Source organism: Pyrus communis, chromosome 14 (assembly GCF_041283825.1).
Source record: "Pyrus communis isolate YQ-2024b chromosome 14, ASM4128382v1, whole genome shotgun sequence".
Taxonomy (NCBI): Eukaryota; Viridiplantae; Streptophyta; class Magnoliopsida; order Rosales; family Rosaceae; genus Pyrus; species Pyrus communis.
The window spans coordinates 12178508-12189913 of NC_142578.1; the positions used below are offsets into that span (position 1 = coordinate 12178508).

The 11406-nt window shown below is 36.6% G+C and overlaps 1 pseudogene; it reads left to right on the forward strand.

Annotated features, from left to right (window-relative positions):
- Positions 1 to 8142: 8142 nt before the first annotated feature.
- LOC137712220 (protein LURP-one-related 11 pseudogene) lies at positions 8143 to 8782 on the forward strand (annotated as a pseudogene).
- The last annotated feature ends 2624 nt before the right edge of the window (positions 8783 to 11406 follow it).

Below are 11406 nucleotides of genomic sequence, written 5' to 3' on the forward strand. Positions count from 1 at the left end.
GTTAAACTGCACGTGGAATGAATGTAGGGTCGCCAATTTAACAAAGACATTCTCACCTCTTATGAATAAAATACCTTTCTCATCTCTTTCCTCCCATATGGCCAACGATCATCCTCTTTTAATCCAACTGTACTGGTATGCTTCTTCGAGATTTACTAGTAACCCATTTTCCAATAATAGGTATTTTACTTCAAAGAGAGAAACATTTATCATATGGATGAAATCTCATGTAATGCAGGGAAAGGGTGGCACTGCGTTTGATGAAAATGGCGAGCTTGTTTGTCGTGTCAATGATAACTACGACAACAAGCACGTGATGGAGTTTTCAACTCCCATTGTCCCACATCGGGAAATAACAATTTGTCAAAGGCCTTTATATAGGTCAAGTCCTTTTTATTAATGATTAGATGTTGGACCATTTGGAATAAGGATTGAGGTTTGGGCCATTAATTGTGTAGATTAGGCTTGATGATTATACTATAATATTAATATTAATTAATCAAGACAAAGGCCCTTGGGGCAATCGGGGCCAAGGGATTAAAATTAATTTGATCAATTAGTTTTAATTTCAAATTAAGTTTTTAATTAAATTAATTAAAAGCGTTTTGATTAATAGATACGATTCTTTGGAAATAGTTGTATAGCTTTAGATACATCCAAAAGGTGTTTGAAGAGGTATGAAAGAGCCTATATAAATGGGGACACACCACGACCGACATCAAGGCGTGCTGGCCGTCACGCGAAGGTGACGTAGACATGGAAAGGTGTTTGAAGAGGTATGAAAGAGCCTATATAACTGGGGACACACCACGACCGACATCAAGGCGTGCTGGCCGTCACGCGAAGGTGACCTATATAACTGGGGACACACCACGACCGACATCAAGGCATGCTGGCCGTCACGCAAAGGTGACGTAGCCATGGGCACAGTGTGGAAGCAATAATAATATAAAAATGAGAATAAATAAAAACCAAACTAACTAGAGCACGAAATAAGATAAGGTGCAAAACGAAATAAGTGTGAATTCACAACCAGAGCACAAGTAGCCTAAGTGCAGTCCAGCAGGACAAATACTAATTATACAACACCCAAAGCTGACCATACAATGGTGATAATCTGTCAGAGCTGCTGTGGATTCCTCGCAAGCCACCAAAAAGAACTCCTAACTATAACGTGGAGGGGCGCAAAACAAAAAGTGTGAGTGGGCAAAAACAAAACTTTCCAAAACCATTTTAATTACCAAAGATAGTAACCCTTCGCCGTAAAACCTGTATAATTTCCCAGAAAATAAAATATATATATCTATTCCACAACCATGCTCAGAATAGCAAAATTCACAAATATGCCATGTCGAATATCTCAGCATAAAAAAATATGTAAGTTAGGTGATATAAATCAATGCAAATGATATGTCAGCCGGAATCACCTAACGTGACCTATATGGCTGAATCTAGAGCTCATCCTGTAGACTTCGAAATTTCGATGAAATGAATGTTGACCAATAATTAAAATTTCAACGCTCACGTGTCTCATAAATTTTACACGTAACGTGTGACTCAACGAAAAGTCGAAATAAATCGAAAAAGTCAACAAATAGGACACGTGTCAATACCTGGCAGAAATGATTTATTTCATCTGATTATTTAAATCCAAAAATCAAGTTTTGGAATTCTATAAATAGGAAGCCAAGGCATTCATTTTGGGAAACCAATTCACATCACACCAAAACCTTGAAGCTTTGAAGCTCTAAAGCTCTAAAGCTTTAAAGCAAATCCCGAAGGATCAAGAAAGCCCTTTTCGTTCTTTGTCAAATTCTCTTTCAAGATCAAGCCTCGACGACCCTTGAAGAAAGTGTTCATCATTCATCATCCATTCATCCTAAGATCAAGCCCCAACAACCCTTTGGATCAACAACATCAACAAATCCACACACCCGTTCTTCAAGATCAAGCCCAAAAGCCCTTGAATATCCATTCATCAACCGTTCATCCTAAGATCAAGCCCCAACGGCCCTTTGGATCAACAACATCAATAAATCCGCATAACTGTTCATCCCTAGACTAAGCCCTGACGGCCCTTTGGATCAACATCCTATCCACATATCTACATTTTACGAAGATAGAATCAGAGGATCAAATTGTAAAATAGATTGTAACCCCAAAAGCAATACAAAATATTATTTTGTACACGTGTTCTTGTTTTAGGAAAATTCGTGTTTACAAATTTGGCACGCCCATTGGGACAATCTTTACCTCTCATCTCTTTCTCCGTTCAAGAAAACAAAGGCACACCTCTAAAATCAATGGCATCAAGCAAGGGACAAGTCGTTCTTGCAACCACCAAGGGAAGAACCCTGAGCACTTCCGCCACGAATGGAGCATCCATTGGCGCCACAAGAACTCCTCAACATGCCACTTCAAAGTTGGTACCGCTAAGCGAGCAAGGGAAGCATCAAAAGCCTGAGTCCGTCATCAACCTGACCTTGCTGGGGGCACCAAAGCATGTTGCTAAGGCGCACAAGATGACATCCCAAAATGGCCAATGAGGTTCTTCGTCAGCACCCTGGATGTCTGAAGGAAAGTCGTGTCTATTAGTTACATAAGTCATGACCATCAGCGTTACCTCTATTGAAGAACAACTGGCTCAAATAAATGAAGCAATTGCAAGGCTCACAAGGATCACGGAGGAGAAAGACTTGTAAATCACTGCACTTATCAACCGATTGGAGGCGCATCATGACGAAAATGTTGACCGCGACCCGAAGGTTGAGCCACTAAAAAGAGAAACCGACGAAAAAGATGAGCCTCTGGTGGAGAAAGATGTTGAGAAGCTGGAGCCAGACCAAGCAATGGCGCTCATGGGATCTCTTTCCATCTAGCAGCTTCAGGGCATATTGCCAACACCATTAAAGCACATGTGGGAAACACTTCGTGAGATGCACTGCTATACTCAAAGCCATACACCAAGATGATTGATAGCTTGTGTATGCTGGGACAATAGGAGACTACCTCGTCAAGTAGTTCGTGCGCTCGCTAAAGGTAACACCTTTGACTGGTACACCAACCTCGAGCCCGAGTCTATCAATAGTTTGGATCAGCTAGAAAGGGAATTCCTTAACCGTTTCTACAGTACTTGCCGCACTGTGAGCATGCTAGAGTTGACTAGTACGAAACAGTGGAAGGATGAACTTGTCGTCGACTATATCAATAGATGGCGTTCATTAAGTCTGGATTGCAAAGATCGGTTTTTTGAAACCTCCGTCATTGAGATGTGCGTTCAAGCCATGCAGTGGGGACTACACTACATCCTTTAAGGCATTAAACCAAGAGCCTTTGAGGAGTTAGCCACCCGCACCCATGATATGGAGTTAAGTATCGTCTATTATGGGAACAAAGAACCGATCGCCTACTACAAGAACGACAAAGTTTTAGGGCCAAAGGTAGATAAGGCTGTGTGGAAACCACCAAGGAAGCAATGACGGTCAACATAACTCCAGTCAAAATCTCTACACGAGGCAAGGCGATTCAAGCTGAAGCTTTTCGTGATCAAGAGATGCGTAGACCCACTTTGAAGGAGCTTGAGGAGAAGACTTATCCATTCCTCGACTTTGATGTGGTTGCCATGTTGAAAGACTTGCTTGACAAGAAGGTGATCAACCTATCTGAGTGCAGACGGCCAGAAGAGATGAATCGTACTGACAGCCAAGGTACTGTAAATTCCACCGCTTCATCAACCATCCAACGAAAAAGTGCTTCGTGCTAAAAGATCTCATCATGAAGCTGGCTCAGAAAGGAATCATTGAGCTAGATCTTGACGATGTGGTGAAGTCGAATTGTACCACTGTCACTTCTGGCTCTTTCAACTCAAAATCTTCACCTCAACTGTTGGGGCATGCTCCAAAACCATGTCATTCAAGTCAGGTGAAGTTGAAGGATGGACTCATGTCACTCCAAAGAAAATGCACAAGAAGCATACGTCTCCTCCACAAGTTCACCAATCGGAAAGGGGGCAAAACAGCTGTCGTCAACCTCCAAAGCTACATGAAAGTGTTGAGGATGATGAAATAGTGACACGAAGATCGTCCGTTGCCATCACGATGCGTGATTTCTTCCCCAAAGACTTCTTAGTACTTTTATTTAGAAGTTATGTCTAACTCAGGGGGAGTATCTTGAATCGTACTCACATGATCTTAATGTACTCTTTTTCCCTACGATTAGGAGCATTTTTCCCATTGGATTTTTGCTACCTAACTAGGTTTTAATGAGGCACCCATCCCGGGATGATCATACTTCGTTGAGTTTGATAGGAGCATATTCATGCGACTTAAATGGCTTGTTCTCGTGCATTTACGTTATGTTTCTTTAGTTATTTTAGTACTTTAAGCTATTTTCGTGTGTTTGTAGGTCCAAAGGGCTAAAGGAGCAAAAAGATGCATTTTGGAGACTTTTGGAGCACTTTTGGGCTAAGGATGGATGGCTTATGCTTGGAGCCAAAGTGTTGGACGAAATTGAAGACCTAATTGAAGACCAAAGTGTTGGAACCTTATTCCCTTTAGTTTTAGGACATTTAAACCTTTCCTATATCCTTAGTCGTGCATAACATTCCAACATTCCACTCCTTCATTTCAGCCACACTCCCACATATCATCACTTATCATAATCACATATCATCACCACTTCTACATATCATTCACCACTTATCATTCACCACATATCATTCACCACTTATCATATCATACACTTATCATATCATATACTTATCATTCACTTATCATATCATTCACTTATCATATCATACACTTAATTAATTAACCCACATGCACCCTTTATTCTTTCAACATTTCAGCCATTCCACATGCACTCATTGCATTCCATCCTTTAAAACATTGCACATGCACTCCCATCCATTTCATCATTGCAGCCAACACATGCTTTCACATGCATTTTCAGATTGTCCCCTTGCACATGCAGCCACATATTCATTGCACATGCAATTCCAACCCACATGCATCCTTTAATCATTCAAACATGCAGCCACATTCCCTCCTAGCTGTCATGTTCCCCCCATTTCACCTATAAATAAGCATCCATTGCATTCATTCTGATTCATACACAATTCATTCACACATCCTTCCACATTTCAGAATGTAGACATCAAAACTCTCTTGTGCCGTGCTCTCCCTTACAATCCAAACACCATCCTTCCATTTTCACCACTCCCCAAACCATTCACACCATCAAACTCACCTTAGACCTTGTGCCACAACGAAGAGGAAGAGAAGAGTGCCTAAACGTTCATACAATTCAAGTTTGAGTTGTTGGAATGTTTAGGTGTTTCTTTGATTTCTATGTTTAATTTCAATACTCTTTGTTTTGTACGAATGAGGCATGGAAGAGAAGAGGGCCTAAACGTTCATACAATTCAAGTTTGAGTTGTTGGAATGTTTAGGTGTTTCTTTGATTCTCTTTGTTTTGTACCATGAGGAACTAAACCCCCCTTGGTTAGGGGGTAATTCGAAATACATGTTTATGCTTGCGTTATGATTTGATTACTTCTAATTGAGTTTCATAAGTTGTGAATTCAATTTACTTATCTATGTGAATTACACTTATTTATGTATGATTTATTGAGAGTGCACGCTTAATTTTCATGCATGAATATGACGCTAGAATATAAGTGAGTTTCACCTAATAGTTATGAACTTATATTCACAAGTAGTAAAGTTTGATGATCTCAATCGCGTTAAGTAAATTCTTGGCATAAGTTTCATGCAATTCATAGTAACGAGTGCTTCGTCAATGCTTATGGTTTTCAAAGAACTTAATGATTCTTGCTTGTATCTCTATTATGCAATTCATATAGGGAACTTGTGGGGAACGCTTTGGGTTGTCGTATGCAATCATCCAATTCAATAACGTTCGGAAAATCTGAGGATTAATTAGTGCAATTCACGGTTAATCTGGGGCGTTGAGAATTCATGGTTTATTGACAAGCAATTGGAAATCGTTTTATATGCAAGTATAACATGTATGGAGATGAACCCCTTAGCTAGCTTCCCATCTATTCAATTCCATCAAATTCATATTTACATTCTGCTTTAAATTGCAATCTGTGCATTTAGTTTATTTTCGTCCAAAACTCAATCCCCCTTTACTTTATTGTCCAATTTAGTTAGAAAGTGTCTTAGTTTGTGTTTATAAGAGTTTTGATTCAATTTGTTACACAAATTCGTCCAAATTCACCAAAGTGCTCAAAACTGCCCAGAAAGTGTTTTTAAGGCAGTTTTGAGTGTTTTTGGTGATGTTTGAGTCTTTTGGTTTGTTTTAGTGTTTTAAGCGTTTAGTTTCGCATTCTTTGAGTCTAGTTTAGTGTTTTAAACTTTATTTTACGTTTTTGAGTCAATTTCCAAGAGATTTGCAATCCCTCCTAATCCCCGGTCCAGAACGATCCCTACTTATACATATACTACAATTTGACGAAAAGAGGGTTTAATTTGTGTGCGTATAAATCACGCATCAGAGTTCACTACCTTCGTCCAGTTTGATGAGCGTTTCAGACATTATGCATATTTTTCTTACTTTTCTCCTTAGTCTATGGGTTTTCCCCATTCCTTGGGTTTTACCATAGCAAGGTTTTTGTGAGTTTTTACAAATGCATACTTCAAAGTAAATTTGAGACTCGCGATCACCCGTTGTGCCGATGACTTCATCAACTATTCTACCTTATCCGCTGAAGAATATGATGCGATGGTTTGTTGAGTATTTACACACTCAAGGGGGAGTGTTGCAGTCATATTTAGAATATGAATGTGATTATGTAAATCCTAAGGAATCTAGGAAAGTATTATATATTCCTATTAGGATTAGATTACCTATTAAATGTTGTAATCCTAAAGGGAAAGTTTTTACCCTTTCTACTACTATAAATAAAGGCACAATGGGGTGAATAAAAAACACATCACAATTACACATCTCTCTCTCTTCTTCTCTCTATGCCGCACTTTCTCTCTCTATATGGCCTCCATAATTGTTCAATAAATTATGCTACAACATTATATACATTATTTGACAAGCACCTCAATAGTTTGGAGTTCGTGGAGAGAAAAAGGAAATTAGAAAAAATCCATGAGTACTTGGAGTAGGAAATATGATTAAAGTAGTAGAAGAACACTAAAAAGAACTCAGAAATTAATCGAATTAAAAAAAGAACTGAAGTACCTTTGGAGATTGGAATTTTGAATACTCTCTTTTTTGGTTTTTCCGATTGTTATTAAACATTAGGAGGCGGCCTAGCTAACAAAATTTGTGGAAAGTAGCAAAAGTAGCATCGACCAAGAAAAAGATACATGCAAAGTAGCAAACACCTCCTTTAATTTCCTTGTTCTTTTTTACCTTTCTAGGTAACATTCATGTCTTCTTTCCATGTAAGCCTTAGCTCACCTTTGGCAGGCATATATAGTCACCCAATGCGACAAATAGCAACGTGACACCCTCCACAAATTCAATAAGTTCTTTAATTAATTTTTTGAGGGATTAGATCATTTTTTGTTCGCTAACAAGATAGCCACTTAATTATCCTAATCAGCAGAACTCAACCCTCAGTTTAGGCCACTTGATACTATGATCTAGTAGTGATATTTCTACTCGCTGATAAGTGGGAGGTTTTAGGTTCGATTCTCACCAAATGCAAATTTGAACCACATTTTTGCTATCCTATTTTGAGGCTTAGCTAATTATCCCACCTTTTTGGTATAAATAATATCGATTTGTTCAAGAAAAAAAAAAATCCCTCGCTTAGTTCCTGAAACATAACATTATATGCAATGATTTTTTGCTATTAAGAAATTGGACGCTATATATAAAACCTAGACCCGACAAGTTCCTTTATAATACTCTTGAAAGCCTAGAAGAAGTCAAGTTATGTCGATGATAATTTATTTTGTAATATATATTAGTTTTCATATAATTTTCTGTGCACATATAATAAACGTGCAACGGAGTTCTTGGATGACCAAATTAAACATTTTTATTCGTGTTCGTTTCTACTTTTCAGTACTGATCACAACGGACTATAAATTACTAACATAATTCAAACCTCACCTCAAACATCTTACCATACCCCGGAAGCCAAAAACTAAAGCTCTCTCGGCTGTACTCCTAAATGGCCAAGGTTCATCCTCTCTTAACAATCAATAGTAGTAATCGTGATGATGCTTCATGTTCTAATAATAGGTATATGACATCAAAAAGAGAAACATTCACTATATGGATGAAATCTCTTGTGATGCAAGGAAACGGATGCACCACTTTTGATGAAAATGGTGAAGTCGTTTATCGCATAGATAACTACGACAACAAGCACAGCAACGAAGTTTATCTCATGAATCTTCGCGGCAAGCTTCTCTTCACTGTTTGTGAGAAGAAAGTTTGCAGTTTCCGAAGATGGGAGGGCTATAGAAGCAACAATATTGGTGGCAATAAGCCATTGTTTCGAGTGAAAAAGAGTTTTAGATCAATTCTTGGAAATAAGGAGTCTTCATACAAAGTAACGATGAGATCTGATATCAATTGCTACAGGTTAGAGCGTTTGAATGGCGAATCAACAGCTTTCAGAATTATGGATAACAATGGAAGAGTTGTGGCAGAGGCTAAGAGAAAGCAGTCAAGTTCAGGAATAGTTTTTGGAGATGATGTCCTTACATTGGTAGTGGAGCCTCATATGGATCATTCCTTTATTATGGCTCTTGTCACTGTTTATGGCTTAATAAGAAATCTAATATGACTCGTACATGAGTGGTCAATTCCTTTATTTTGACCAGTTTTTGTAGTGATCGATAGATGTGGTTCAAAGTTTTGTTTTTGGTGGGAATTCAACCCATTAATTTGTGTGTTATATTTGTAAATACATGAACATGATGTAATTAAAGGAGATGCTTAATCCATACTCATTTTTCAAATTTCCTCTCTTCTTGTTGGCTGCACATTATTTCGTTTTCCAATTTAATAACTAAATTACTTATCTTGACTTCTAATTATATTTCAAGCTATAGTGGAGTTGTTATTTGGCTTAAACTAGAGATTGGTATGAATCAACTTTTTGACACATATTTTGACACACTTTCGTTGAGCTCACTTCGTATTTTATATTTCAACGATCAAATCGTCTATGTTATAGGTCTTCACCCAAATATTATTTGTACCAAAAATCACCCAAATTTTAAATCATATGGCTATTGAATTCAATCATAGTCATTATAAATGTTACTTTGTAGAATCGTATTTATCCATTTTTTTCACCACAAATGAATGTGTTAATAATTTACTTTGTCTAAATGGGTTAAAAAGTGTTTCAAAATGTCTTTCTTACATATAAAATTTGATAATTTAAAAAATGGGTTATGTCCTTCAATCTTATACACATCATGGCATGCACGTGTATGACTTGTCCCTAAAAACATTAATGCCATGAGAAGGTAGTGAATCATTCCAACTTATAACCTCCCACGTTTTCTAGCACATTAGCAATAAAATAATATGTGATTTTCAACCTAAAATTAGTAATCAAATACCTCAAAATCAAGAATGGGATCAAACAGTTGATATGATTCCTATTCATTCGGCTGCCTTCAATTCAAAAGTTATAAGATTATATTTAACTCCAAATGTGGCAGTGCAAGTTATAATATTTTTAATGCATACGGAGTTAAGTTTAACTTTTCAATTTTAATTCTTATGCATTAGAGAGAGAGATTAAACAAATTTTAGAGTTATAACTTTTGTGTCTTCTAAAGGTGAAGGTTTCACCCTGAACTTCAGAGAGATCCAAAACTGAACATGACTTTACATATAGCACAAAAGTGATATATATAATTCCAACTTTTTAAGTGGATTAGAGCGAGATTGAATCAAATTTAGAGTGAACTATGACTTCTTCTTCTTCTTCTTTTATTTTTATTTATTTTTTTTTTTTAACAAACGATATTATCTACATTAAGGGAAGGGGGTGAGGTTTAGCCATACAATGGGCTAACAATAATGTGGTTTAAGTTCGCTTTGGCAAGAATCGAACATAAGACTTCTCACTTACAAATGAAGAGGAATACCACTAAACCGTAGTACTAAGTAGCCTGAAATATGACTATTAGACTCCAAATTTTGGGGGCATTAGGGATAGCCTTATTTCCTTATTCCTAAATTTCGTATTTCTTATTTCTTATTTTTATTATTCATTATAAATAAATAAATAGATTCAGGAGGCATCTATATATGTATTTTACTTCAAAGTTCAAACCCATACAGTTGTTCGACAAAAAAAAAAAAAAAAAAAAAAAAAAAAAAAAAAAAAAAATCATAACAACTGATCGAAGTGATGATGAACATGATATGCCAAATGGAAATAAATGATTTAGTGATGATATGCAAGTTGTAAAGTTGATTCTTCAACTTCTATGCGATCTGTTACATTCGTACAATATGTTATTGGAAAAAGTTCAAGTAATTAATTTGAGTATTAAACTAAACACACCAATTCCACTTCAATAATATTAAAGGGTATCAAAACAACATAGAAGAAGAAAGCCCCAATAATCTGGTAATTAAGAGATGAATCATATATACTTCGTTAAAGCTGTTTTCAAAGCATATGCATGGTTGGTACAACCACACCATGTGCCAAGTATGTACTGAGGAGCCCTAACTATTATATCGTAACCGCGTAATACCAGCCCTAATTAATTTATAAACAAATTATGTAAGCCACAGTTAACTTGGAAGACAAAATATTATATGATTTTTCAAGTGGATTTAGAAATTGCTACAATACATTAATGCGTCAAGTTCTTGTTAGCTAGCCAATTAGTGTGTCATCAGCACGCTCCCAATAATTGAAGTCTCCTAATTTTTTTTTTTTTTAGTCAAGTCTCCTTTGTTTCTTTAGCATTTCCTTATTGCATCTATATACCTCATAAAATACTCGTGAGAGCTTAGAGAAAAGTCAGAATATGTCGAAGATAAGATCAGTATATATACTTGATCGAACCACTTTATATATTTTATATAATAATATACTGTGTATACAGTTTCTTATATTTTTTTTGCACAAATGCATATATTAAAAACGTGGAGGAGTTTTAACATGAATAAATAAACAAGTTATTTTGAATCTCTATCTTCAAGTAACGTGATAGGATAAATTCAAAAATTTCAAACTTCTTCCAATACCGAGACTTATAAGAAATCATTAAAAAGATTTAACTGGTTGAATAGTTTCCTACCCTATCTTATTATTTGTATTAGGTTTGACAATAGGTACTGGAGACATGCAAATTTTGGTGAAAATAGATGTTTACCAACACATTATATTCAACCACAACAAAGCCGAAGACCACCTGCCACGTGAAGCTCCTC